General features: G+C 44.8%; 1 pseudogene; it reads right to left on the reverse strand.

The window, feature by feature from the left end:
* Nucleotides 1-2,793: 2,793 nt before the first annotated feature.
* On the reverse strand, nucleotides 2,794-3,730 carry LOC103677933 (annotated as a pseudogene).
* Between the last annotated feature and the right edge of the window lie 8,461 nt (nucleotides 3,731-12,191).

Consider the following 12,191-nt stretch of genomic DNA (forward strand, 5'->3'; position numbering starts at 1 on the left):
CTTACCATAGGCCAGGCAGAGCCATCAACATAAAGCATTAGAGAACAGGTGGTTAATTTAATATTATAAAACCAAATACCCTAGAGCACCCTGTGTTTGAAATTCTCTGTGTCTGGCAGTACACATATATTTAATAGTACACAAAGCCCCCCACCTGTGAATTGGTTGGCACAACTCCTAAGACTCTAGCTTGACCTCTTTTTCTTCCACATCCAAATCTTGGATATGCTTCCATGGATACCCTTCCTTCTCACTTGGGTTTCAAAGTCGTAAAGCAAAGTTTAATGATATGCACACACAAGCCAAGTAATAAAATTGAGACCTAAAGAAATGACCAAGGCAGACGCTTTTATACTTTTTAGACAAAGAAACATAAATCTGTGAGGAATTGACAGAACAAAGAAAATTTGTGTTCAAGAGCTTCAGTTAGTAAGGAGTTCTAAACAGAATTTGGCTGGAGGCTGGAGTAGTAAATTAGTAAAGGTCACAGGATTTGTTCAGATAGGCTTCTTTGGCCCTGCGTTCCCCATCTCGGACAAAATGGATGTCCCCGTACCTCGCAGTGCAGGGAGGGTACGTTTCCCATGGGAGATTTATTTCCCGCTTTCTGGAGCCAAAGCCGGGAGTGGTCCGAGTGTTCTTGCACTGGCTGTTTCCTAAGTAACTTTAATTCCAAATAATAACTTTGCTAAAGTGGCACCTTTGGGGGCAGCCTGCCCTGTGCCGCCACACTACCTCCTTAGGCTCTTAGAGATTTATTCCTTTGGCGTGTTTCCCCTACCAAAGGGTAGTTAGGTAAGAATCTTGTATACTGAGAAGCAGCCCACAGCCTGCAGGCTTCATGCAGCCCACCTGGCTTTGTGACGCTGTCCCTAATGGAACTTCAAGAGCAGCACGTGAGAATATTAACATTGATGAGAGATATCCCCCCCCATATACACATATTTATAAAATCTTCTCCATGTTTTTTCTTGCTTCCAGGCCTCTACAAATTCTGTTCCCTCCGTCTGAAACCCACCACCTCTTTTTCCCTGGCAAGTTCTGAATCAGCCACCAGATCTCAGCTTTCACATCTCTCTAAAACCAAATATCCAATGGACGCTCTTACGGTGTAGCATGTATCTTGCTATCGTCATGCAGGTGCTGTTTGTCGTTACTGCTCAATGGACTGTATGCTTCAGAACAGGGGGATCGTGTCTCCTGTTTGCTTGTTTTATTTCTTGCATAAAATGCAGGCAAAGCAAATCTCTGTTGAAGCTGTATATAAACATATTGACTATTTATCACAGCTCTGGCAACGACCAAGGGGGTACGTCTTCAACACTGCTTCGTGGCCAGCTGTAAGTTGCCCGATTCTCAAGCATAAACTGCACCAGATTCTTTTGCTTTCGTGCGAAAGCAGCAGCTATTCAACCACGTGAATATGAACAGACCCATCCAACTATACCCACTACAAAATAAATGAACACTTCAGGATTCCTCGCCATCAAATGGATCTCCCGTAAGTCTCCCGTTAGAGAAATTGATAAAATTATGGAAAACTATTTAATGTGAGAACTTATCTAAGTATTTGGATACATTGAGGATGTTTCTTAAATGCTCAACACTTCCAATGGGTCTCTAATACCTGTAGAATAAAAATCTTTTTTTATGCCTGAGGCAGGCATTCAAGGTGACCACAGTCTTGCTGCTTCCCACCTTCCCAGCCCTTTCTTTCCAACTCATCACACAGTCTATATTCTAGGCAAATGGATTTGTTTTCTCCATATAAGCCCAAAATATGCAATCTTTTGCCTTCTAATGGTAATAACAGACCCTCAGAGAGTCTATCATGTGCCAGACCCTCGTCTAAGTGCTTTACATATGTTAACTCACTTAATCCTTACAACCACACTATTTGGTAGGTATTATTATGATCCCCATTTTAGAGATGAGGAGCCTGAGGCATGTTGCTTAAGGTCAAAAGATTAGTACGCAGCAAAGCCTGGATATGAGGTGACTAACCCTGTGTCTCTTCCATCCAGCAGGCTAGCCCAGGCTTGTTTACAGACAGTGGCAAATTTCCAAGGGAGAGCGATGGCACAAAAGTCTGATTGAGGTCTAGGCTCAGCAATGACCCAGTATCATACCCACTGCATTCTATTAGGGAAAGCAACTCATAATGCCGGCTCATATTCCAAGGGAGGAGAAATATTCTATTTATTGGAAGGAGAACAGTAAAGTCACATGTAGATACAGAGAAGGAAATAATGGCCATCAATTTGCGAGTGCTCTGCCGCACACGGCCCAAACTAGCTGCCAAGAAGGGTGAGAGAGTCTTCAAATGGCAGCCATAAGCTCATGAGTAGGAAGAACAGATTCAGTGGGAACAAATTAACAAGCAGTCTGTAAAGCCTTCTTTTTTTGTTGCAGATATTTTTTATTTCTTCAAATTTATTTATCAGGAGTGACTAGAATAAAAAATATAATTAAGTCCCATCATCATGGAAATGGCTTTAAGAGAAAACTGGTCAGATGAATATTACTGCTTCCCATTTTCAACCAGCAATAGTTGCCATTGATAACCAGCCAACAGTCTGTCAAGAATGCGCAAGACGGGGGCGCCCGGGGGGCTCAGTCAGTTAAGCATCCGACCGATGATTTCAGCTCAGGTCATGATCCCAGGGTTGTGGGGTTGAGCTCAGTGTGGAGTCTGCTTAGGATTCTCTCTCTCCCGCTGCTCCTCCCCCTGCTTGCGTGCACGCTCTCTCTCTCAAATAAATAAAGAAGTCTTAAAAAAAAAAAAAAAAGAATGCTCAAGATATGTTATATAATACAACATGCCTGTTCACAAGGGGAATATCTAGGCACTAACTTATGTGACCTTCCTGATTTCATCATACAAAACAAGCACAAACTCACCACCCATGCCTCTGCGGACATTGCACCACGCACCCTTGAAAAAAGCTTTGGCTCCTTCATCACGAGCAGCCTTCCGCCAGCAGTCAAGTGTGCCCGTGGACGTGATGCACCCTGACTGCACCATCATACAGTGACCAACAGCGTCAAATGCAGAGGAAGTCGACCCAGCCACCGCTGTGACGGTTGTGCGATCATCCAGCTGATAAAGATGTGAGTGTTCTTGGGATCTGGAAGCATTCCCTTTGCAGCGTCAGGCAGCCCCGGAGATGAGAATGCTCTGCACAGACTCGTGAAAGCCTTGGTACAGGCCCTTCATCCCACCAGACTTGTAGATCTTCGCCAGGCAGTCACGAGGCTTCAGAATTCCCTTTCAGCTCCAGCTTTGCCCATATCAGCTACTAGACAGGTACGGGCAAAATCAAGAGGATACACAAAACCCAAGGATGTGGTCCCAGCAGCACCACCTGACGCCAGATTCCCTGCAGAGGAGCACCAAAACTGGGTTCTTTGTCCACACCACCCAGGAAGATCAGCTTGTCTTTATCTTCGTATTTACCTTTGAAGGCAAAGTTGAGAACCGGGGTGGGAAAGCATCTGATGACATTGGCTAGGTTACCATGCCAGAAGGACAGGACTCCCTGCTCCTTGGGGGTGTGAATCGCGCAGTCTATAACGCCCTTCTGTTGCTTATCTGCAGTGATTTGCGGCTGCATCTTGACCCACGGGGTGGGTGCAGCCACGGTCTCGGAGATGGCCTTGGCCTCTCCACCCACCAGCAAGTCCTTGGCAAAGGACACAGAGGCATCTGTCATGTTGAAAGGAGAGAGGAGGCAGGCCACTGCGGAGCGGTCCGTAAAGATATCAATGGTCCCCTAAATCTAATCAGAATCACTACAGAATATTTTTTGAGAACTTGACAATTAGATCCTAAAATTTATGCAGAAAAGCAAATGGCTTTTCGAGATAAGAGCCAAGACAATGCTAAAGAAGAACACTATGGGGACACTTGTCCTTGCAGATGTCAAGACCAATGGAGCAGACCGGAGACCAGAAGCAAACTCCTGCATATACGAAAGCTCCGTTATCAAGGAGCATGTATTACACATCTGTGGAAAACTAAAGACTTCGTGGAAGCCAAAACCAGAAAACCTTTAGAAGGCAATATCAAATATCTTTACAATACAGAAGAAAAGAAGGATCTCTTAGGCAAGAGTCAAAATCACCAAAGCAGGAGGGCAGGAAAGCCACATTTTACCACACTAGAATGTGGGCCTTCTGCTCATCAAAAGACACTATGAAGAGCATGACAAGACAAGCCGGTGTGGAAATGGACCAGGGGTAGGTCAATGAATGAGCGGAATAGCGCAGCAAGGCTGTAATGATTCAAACTGGCCACAAGCTACAAACTGAGAAAATATTTACAATATAAATAATCAATAAAAGATAGTTATCTAGAATTTATGAAGAACTCCTCTAAAGAAAAAAAGGACAAAATATATACCGGTCATTTCAGACAAGAGGAAATGCTTATGGTAAAAAAAAAAAAAAAAAAAAAAAAAAAAAAAAGATATAAGAGATGTCCAGTGTCATTCATAATTAAGACAAAAGAAATTGAAGTCAAAATCAGATGGCATGTTACGCCTCCCTGCTTTTGCAAATTTTAAAATATCTGACAATCCCAAGTATCTTCCTAATGAAGATATTTAGCCACAGAAGCACTCATACACTGCCAGTGGGAGCACAATCCTTGTGGAAACAGTTCGACAGTACGTAACAAAGTCGCACACCACATCCTCTATACCCCACAGGTGCCCTCCTGGGTATACGTAATAGAGAAACTTCTACACATATAAGGAGATATATACAATATTCATAGAAACATTGTTCATAAAAGCAAAATCTGAAAAAATCCCGAATATCTAATCATACTGAAAAGGATAAATAGAATATATCTTCATACCTTGGCATTCTGTATCTAGGAGCTGCAGCTAAACGGATCAGCAGGACGCACTGCGTCCAGGCGGCTGGCCAGAGCCGGAAGCAATGTCTACAGCTGCAGTGCTGTCCTGGAGAGAAACTGAAAGACACGGCACTAAGTGGGATTCTTCCAAATGGCTCCTTAATGGAGACCCAGAGAGCTGGAGTGCGGGTGGACCTCAGGTAAGGACAAGGGAGGGGGCAATTATGATAATAATGCCAGCAGCTACATTTTCAGAATGCTTACTTATCTCCCCGGCATCCATACATCCGTCTCTTCTCTTTTCTAACTAAACTCACTTCTCTGACCATCTCATTCAGTTTCATGACTTTCACTACCAAGGACAGGCTGCTGATTTCCATCTCAGCCTAGACCTTTCTCCTGAACTCCAAACGCCTCCCCAACATCTCACTGTGGTTGTGTAAACTGGCATCTCAAAGGCGACTGTCCAAAATTGAGGTCCTGACCTTACCCACAACAACCACCCCCCCTCCATCAACCTACCCTCCCCCCATACCTGCTCCTCCCTCCATTATCCCCATCTCGGTAAGTGAAGATTACATCCGGACTGTTGCTTGGGCAAAGAACATGTTATCTTTTGTGACACATCTCTCACCCTATGTGCGATCCCTCTGCAAATTCTGTTACTCTAGCTACACTGATCTCCTTACTTTTTCACTAACCCACCAGACCTCTTGCCTCAGGGTCTTTGCACGGATTGTTCCTTCAGCCTGGTACACTTGGTCCTGAGAAAACTGCCTGGCTGTTTGCTCCGCCTCGTTCAGTCTTTATTCAAATATCTTAATGAGGCCTCCTTAAATCCCCTAGTTAAAGTCACAAACCAGTCCCCCAACACATTCTCTTTTTTCTTGCTTTATTTTTCTTCTTATCATTTATCATTATTTAATGTAATGTATGTATGTCCTTATTTAACTTGTTTTCTGCTATTACACAGACTCATAATAGGATTTAAGTCGCAAGAAGGTAGAGATTTATGTCTGTTTGGTTCACTGCTATAGTCCCAGAAGTAGAGTGGCACCTGGCACATAAGAGGCTCTCAGTGAATCCTTCCTGAATAAATAAATGAACAAATGAGCAAAGGCTTACGATCTGTCGGGCACTCTAAGTACTCCACCTGGGTTATCAAACGGTACTCTCACAATTCCCATTAATCATTCCCACTTTACAGATAAGGAAACTGAGTCTTTGGAGAGTTCATTGGACTTGCCCAAGGTCACACGGTGGTGAGTGCCAAAGCTGGGAGATAAATCCCAGCAGCTTCATTTCTGAGCCTTCACTCTTAAGCACAGTACTACCCTTTCCCAGACCTATGGGGCAAGTCCAAGATCTGGCCCCGAAGAGAAGGCTCAAAGTCACGTGCCAGAGACCAGATATAAACTTAAAAAATCAGGAGTAGAATGATAAACAAGAGACAGAGCCAAATCCTTAGGATCAGATGCCGCAGGGTGATAAGGGTGTGAGTCTGGCTCAAAAGAAGCCAAAATGGGACCGTGACCAGGGACAGACACAGGTGGCCACAGCTCGTCCTCAGAAGCTGGGGGCGATGTGTTCTTTGCATGCATCGGGAAAATTCAAGGTCTAGATAAAGAAAATTCAAGATCTTGGACTATAAGGAAATGATTTTGAAGGAGGCGCACACTGGAGCACGCACACTGGGTGTCAGATATTCACTCGCTGGTTCATTCCACAAACCCGCCACTTTCCCACTGCCTTACTTTAGAGAAGAACATCACCATCACCGCTCTAAGACTTGGGGTTTCTAATAGTCAAATAAGAATGCTAGTCGTCTCCACTCACGAGCTCGTTTAAAGCCTGACATAATGCATAGAAGTCGTTTACAATAATACATGGCAGGCAAATGAAAGCTTCAAAGTGGATTAGCCACCATCCTTGTGATGTCTCAGAATTACTATCTCCTACTGGGCTAGACTCTAGGTCTTCACGGGCTTGGGGAGACAGCAGGAACAAAATTTGCTCTCATAGAATGCACCTGCCATCAGTTTCCTGGTTAAAGAGGTCAGATCAACCTCCTGACGAAGAACTCCGGACGCCCTTCGCCCCCTTCAGCCTGCGTGCAGCCTACTGCTCCACAGAGAAGCCGGATCCGATGGTCACGAGCCAGAAGAACGCGAGCACGTTCTGTCGTTCTGTCGTAGGCGCCGTGCCGGATCCTGCTGTGCCTGTCGTCTCGCAAGTAAGGGCTCTGGGACTTAGAAGTCTGTAAGATCAGAAGAGGGGAGAACCAAGAGAGGAGATCCAAACCCGGGTTCCAAAAGAAAGTATCCGTGAGTATTTCAAATAGAGAGAGACAACCCGGGAAGTCTGTCTTTGAGAGTACTATAAATTGCTAATGCCTAGGCATCCACTGAAAAGCCAGGTCGGGAAGGAGGGATGAAGAGGAAAGATGTCTGAGGAAGGCTCTGGAAATATTGCACGGAAGCTCACTCAGAATTAAAATTCCATGAGAAGTATATACTTCTGATGGAGCATCTTAATATAGCAAAATGCTATTAAATATGTGTATTCCAGCATATCTATGTTCACTGCGAACTGATAAAATCCCCAAACACACTCTGTCGTAAGGATAGAAAATAAGGTTTTGCAAACGGATTTTTAAGCTAGAAAATAAAATGGCCACAGGATGGCAGTAAAAGGTAAGAGATAAGGGTAAGCCATGTATTTGATTAACCCTTAAAAGCCCTTGCAAGTGTTTCAAGATCTACAAAAACTTCCAGGGCCTGAATATGACCTGTAAGGCATTCTAAAAATTAGATATAGAAACAAACAAAAACTCGTAACTACCAGAACTCTTTGACTATAATTAGTTTCAAGTAAAATGATGCCCAATTTCAGTCATGACGTTTTAAGATTCTGTGCCCCCTATACTTCTATCTTCAAGTTAGAACCAAGTTTACAAGTAAACTTTAGGGTAACTGAGTTTCTCAAGGGAATTCAAAAGCACAAGGCAAGCTTTCTGTCTGGGTTTCCCTTTAGCTCTCGACTCTTGAGGCTCTTCCTCTGCCTTCATCCATTTCCAGTCAAATTGATTCTCTAAATCCCCTTGGCAGTTAAGGGGCCTTGACTCTCTTTAGCTCAAAATTATCTCCATGCCACCTGGGAAGCTCAACTGGTAAACCTCTGGCTCGATCTCAGTTGAGGTCATGAGTTCAGAGTCCTGAGACTGAAACAGCCCCCCACCCCTTAGCTCTCCCCCCAGATGCTGAGTCCACTTAAGATTCTCTCGCTCTGCCCCTGCTCCTACATTCACGGGGGCTCTCTTTCTAGGGAAAACATATATATCTCCCTCCTCATGCCAAAGAGGCACATTCTGGGGTGGCTTATTCTGTTGTCCTTTAGGGGCAGTGAATCAAAGATGGGCCTGGAAAAGTAGCAGGGAGCCTGGAAAGCTTTATTAAAAATTTAGATGTATTCTAATGACATTAAGTAGTCACTAAGAGTGACTTCCAACAGCCCTTAGAATGAAAAACTAAATGTTCACTTTTTTTACAGGGCCCTTCTAGATCTGAGCTTGAAGGCTGACTTACCCAATCCACCTGACCCCTAAATGCTAGTCCTTTCCTTTTTCCTGGGCACCATTCAGCCTCTCCCAGTGTTGGAGCATTCTTGCCCCGCAGGCCCTCCGCTTGCCCTCTGCTTGGTGAATTTTTCCTCAATCTTCTGGCCTCTGATTAAAGGCCCTCTGGGCTCCTCCGGAAGCATTTCTCTGCACTCCCAGACCTTCCCTCCCCCTGTAAAGAAATCTCAGAAGCCCATCACACTCACTGTTTGAATGATGACTCATTTAACGAACCTGTCCCCACTAGGCTGTTACCTGGGCAGGGGCAGAGACTGTGGGGTCTCGTCGCAGGGTCTAACAAGTGAGCCTCCAATGGCCACACGAATAGACAGATAGGCTGAATGAGTGGATAAAAACAAGTGTAGGAAAACACGCCTCCTGGAGGCACGAATCCACTTAAAAACTATTCTAACAGTGGAGATGAGATGAAAGGGATAGAGATGGAGAGGAAGGGGGCAGCTGCAAGTTGCGAGCTGTTTGGGTGTACGATCCACAGGACGCTAATTATACTTTATATACTCAGCTAACTGCACTTTACCTGGCGGCCAGGAGCCTTATCTGCCGTAGGTTTCTTCTTGCAGACCAGCCCTCCATGACATTCCATTTAGCTAATGCAATGGGAGAATGGTGACCCTAAAGAATTTATGAAGCTTGAGCTACTCAAGACTGATGTATCTCCTCTATCCTTCCGGTAAGCGCACCCCCCCCCCCACCACCAAGGCAAGGCACAAGAGAAATCAAATGCTAATTCCCCTACTTTGGAAAATAATAGCAGTTGAGACCTTGGATGAGGCCTGGGTGCCTTTTAACTTGAGAGAATATTTCCTTTCTCAAGACCTTCCTTGAAATGTAATGTCTGCCTTTGAGAGATTTCCATGGGTTTAATCTAATTGGTCCATAGTCGGAGAAGCCAGCCTATCGGCAGCTCACAAGACCCAAATATCAAAAGATCCACTCCTGATGAGTGTCCCTCGGTCCTTCAGCACAAACAGTACTGACAAAGGAAGCCAGTCTTTACCTGTGACTCCAGGAAAGACACGGAGAATCTTATTTGTAGCCCCCAGAAGCATTTCTCAGAGGGGCATCCCTTCCAAATTTTCTAGAATCCTCAAATTACTCTACATGTTCTTTCTTACCTCAGTCTCCACAACTCCCTCTCCACTCCCTCAAACTTATCAACTTTTTCCTCTTTTTCTGCTCTTTACTATGTGCACGTTGCTTCTCCTACGATGAATCTTTCCCCCTCCCTTTTCACCTCACAGGTCCTGAGGAAGACCCTTCGCATGATGGAGGAGTTTGTCCACTTCCCGAAAGCACCCGGCTCAGGGGTTAAGTAGGTGCCAATACCAAACGTGGTCTCCTCTTCCACCCACGTGCCTGCTGGTGTCCCCCCTGAGCCAGCATGGTATCACCAGCCTTGGTGTTCTTTCCCAATTATCTGCTCAGACGCAGACCCACCTCTGGAGTGCAGGAGTGGGGAGGGAGTGGGAGCAAATAGTTTTCCTTCTTGGGCGTGGATAGGAGAAAGGCTGGGCATGCCCACGTGTGACCCATATTGTTCATAAAACTACGTATAGACTCCTTAAGCTTAGACATTTTACATCACGATGCCACGTCAAACTACAAATTCTATTTTAAACACTAAAAAGCAATAAATTTACCACATTAATTTAATATGAAAGTTAAAATTGTTTTCCTGAATCTAAGTTGCCACGTCACACCTCTTCGTACACGATGGCTTTGAGTTTGTGCTGGGTGATGACTCAATTTTGTCACTGCCATTCTTTATCCAAACTACTGTTCTGCAAAATCATTATTTCTGCAGTGCACGAATGGTGCTACTTGGCCTTCACTTGACAAGAATGCTTCCTTTACATATTAAGTCTACCTCTGTAGACTCTTTCTCAGCCTATGATGATTAAAGCAGTACTGGGGACCAACATAATTATGAACACAAATATAAAAGGTATTGAGAGGTAGCCCTCAGTGAAAAGGGGACTCAGGGGATCCCAAGGATGCAAATACTAATTTTTTAGATTACCATCAAAATGAAAACGTAATATTTTTCCATTTCTTATAGATTCTAATGATTGCCCAGAGGTCTTGAGACCCCACTGGAGAAACACAGCTTTAAGGTATTGCTCGGTGACTACTGGCCCCAAAATTCATATAACCCCTCTCTTTCAGTCTTCCCTGTAGGGAAAAGAACCAACTCTTATCCAGTTGTGAAAACCAGTTTTAGGAAGACATGTTCCCCAAAAGTTCTGAAGTTCCAGATGGTCTCTTCCTCCTGTCTCTAAACTCAACACATTTATTGAATATAACAATTGGCAACTCATCACTGAAACCTTTTCTACGTGTTGTACTATCTACTGTTATTACTATTCGAAGAGTTGATGCCTGGCCTCTACTACATTTGATCTTCACTACCACCCCCAAAGAACAGTAACCAGAATCTTGTTTTATTTTATGTATTTATTTGAGAGAGAGGTGGGGCGTGGGGGCCGAAGGAGAGGGGGAGAGAGAATCTCAAGCAGACTCCATGCTAAGCGTTGAGCCTAAAGTGGGGCTTGATCCCACAACCCTGAGATCATTTCCTGAGCCAGAATCAAGAGTCGGACGCTTAAATCACTGAGCCACCCAGGTGCCTCCAGAATCTTGTTTTAAAATTTATTTGGGGGACGCCTGGGTGGCTCAGTCGTTAAGCGTCTGATTTCGGCTCAGGGCATGATCCCGGTGTTCTGGGATCGAGCCCCACATCAGGCTCCTCCGCTGGGAGCCTGCTTCGTCCTCTCCCACTCCCCCTGCTTGTGTTCCCTCTCTCGCTGGCTGTCTCTCTGTCTGTCAAGTGAATAAGTAAAATCTTTAAAAAATAAATAAATAAAATAAAATGTATTTGGCTCCTCACACTATCTAGAGACATATTACCCATGCTGACTGATAGGAACATTGATCATTTTTGTGCTCTTTTTAAGGCCCCCACACAGCCCTCCTCAGGTCTTCCCGTGATATTGCTCTCTAATTCCTCTTGACTCTGCCAATAATCATTAGTCACGTACAGTGTGTCAGTTTGGATCTTCTGAAAAGCAGATGCCAAGACAAGATGAGAGGTGTACGAGATTTAGTAGAGGAAGTGTCTGCGGGGAAACCAGCAAGGGAAGGCAGGGAGAGCCTACAGCCCCTGCTAGGGTTCTGACAGCTGCGAAAGCAAGGGAACAAGGGATCAGGGCATCGGGCAGGAAGAGCTTCAGAGGCAAGCACAGTTCTTAGAAGGTTTCAGCCAATCAGTGGGGTGTCCCCACACCCAATGCGAGCTGGCTCTGAGAGCCGCACTGTGCTCCGTAATTGGCCAGGAGCAGCTGGGGGAAGTGGGGCCTCACATCCTGGCAGGGGTGCCTCTCCTGTAGAGAATGAGGTTTGGGAATAGATCATTCAGCTTTTTCCCACAGCAGCCGATGAACAGAATAAGTTCTGTGCCTCGTTCAGGTACAACTGCTATGTGTTTCCCACTGAGGTAACACTCGACAACTTGAGGAAACGCAGACATCCAGTCCCAGTCAACCTCAAGTGAAAGTGGGATGTCTCTGGAACAGTTATGCATGTTGTGGTACATAGGTATTCAGGCTACAATATAAATAGTAAGTGTTTTTAAATAAATGCTTGAGAAAAAATACATTAGCAATGCACATTTTGTTAGTTTTCCTTGGCTTGTTT

Source organism: Ursus maritimus, unplaced genomic scaffold (assembly GCF_017311325.1).
Source record: "Ursus maritimus isolate PB19 unplaced genomic scaffold, ASM1731132v1 scaffold_8, whole genome shotgun sequence".
Classification (NCBI taxonomy): domain Eukaryota; kingdom Metazoa; phylum Chordata; class Mammalia; order Carnivora; family Ursidae; genus Ursus; species Ursus maritimus.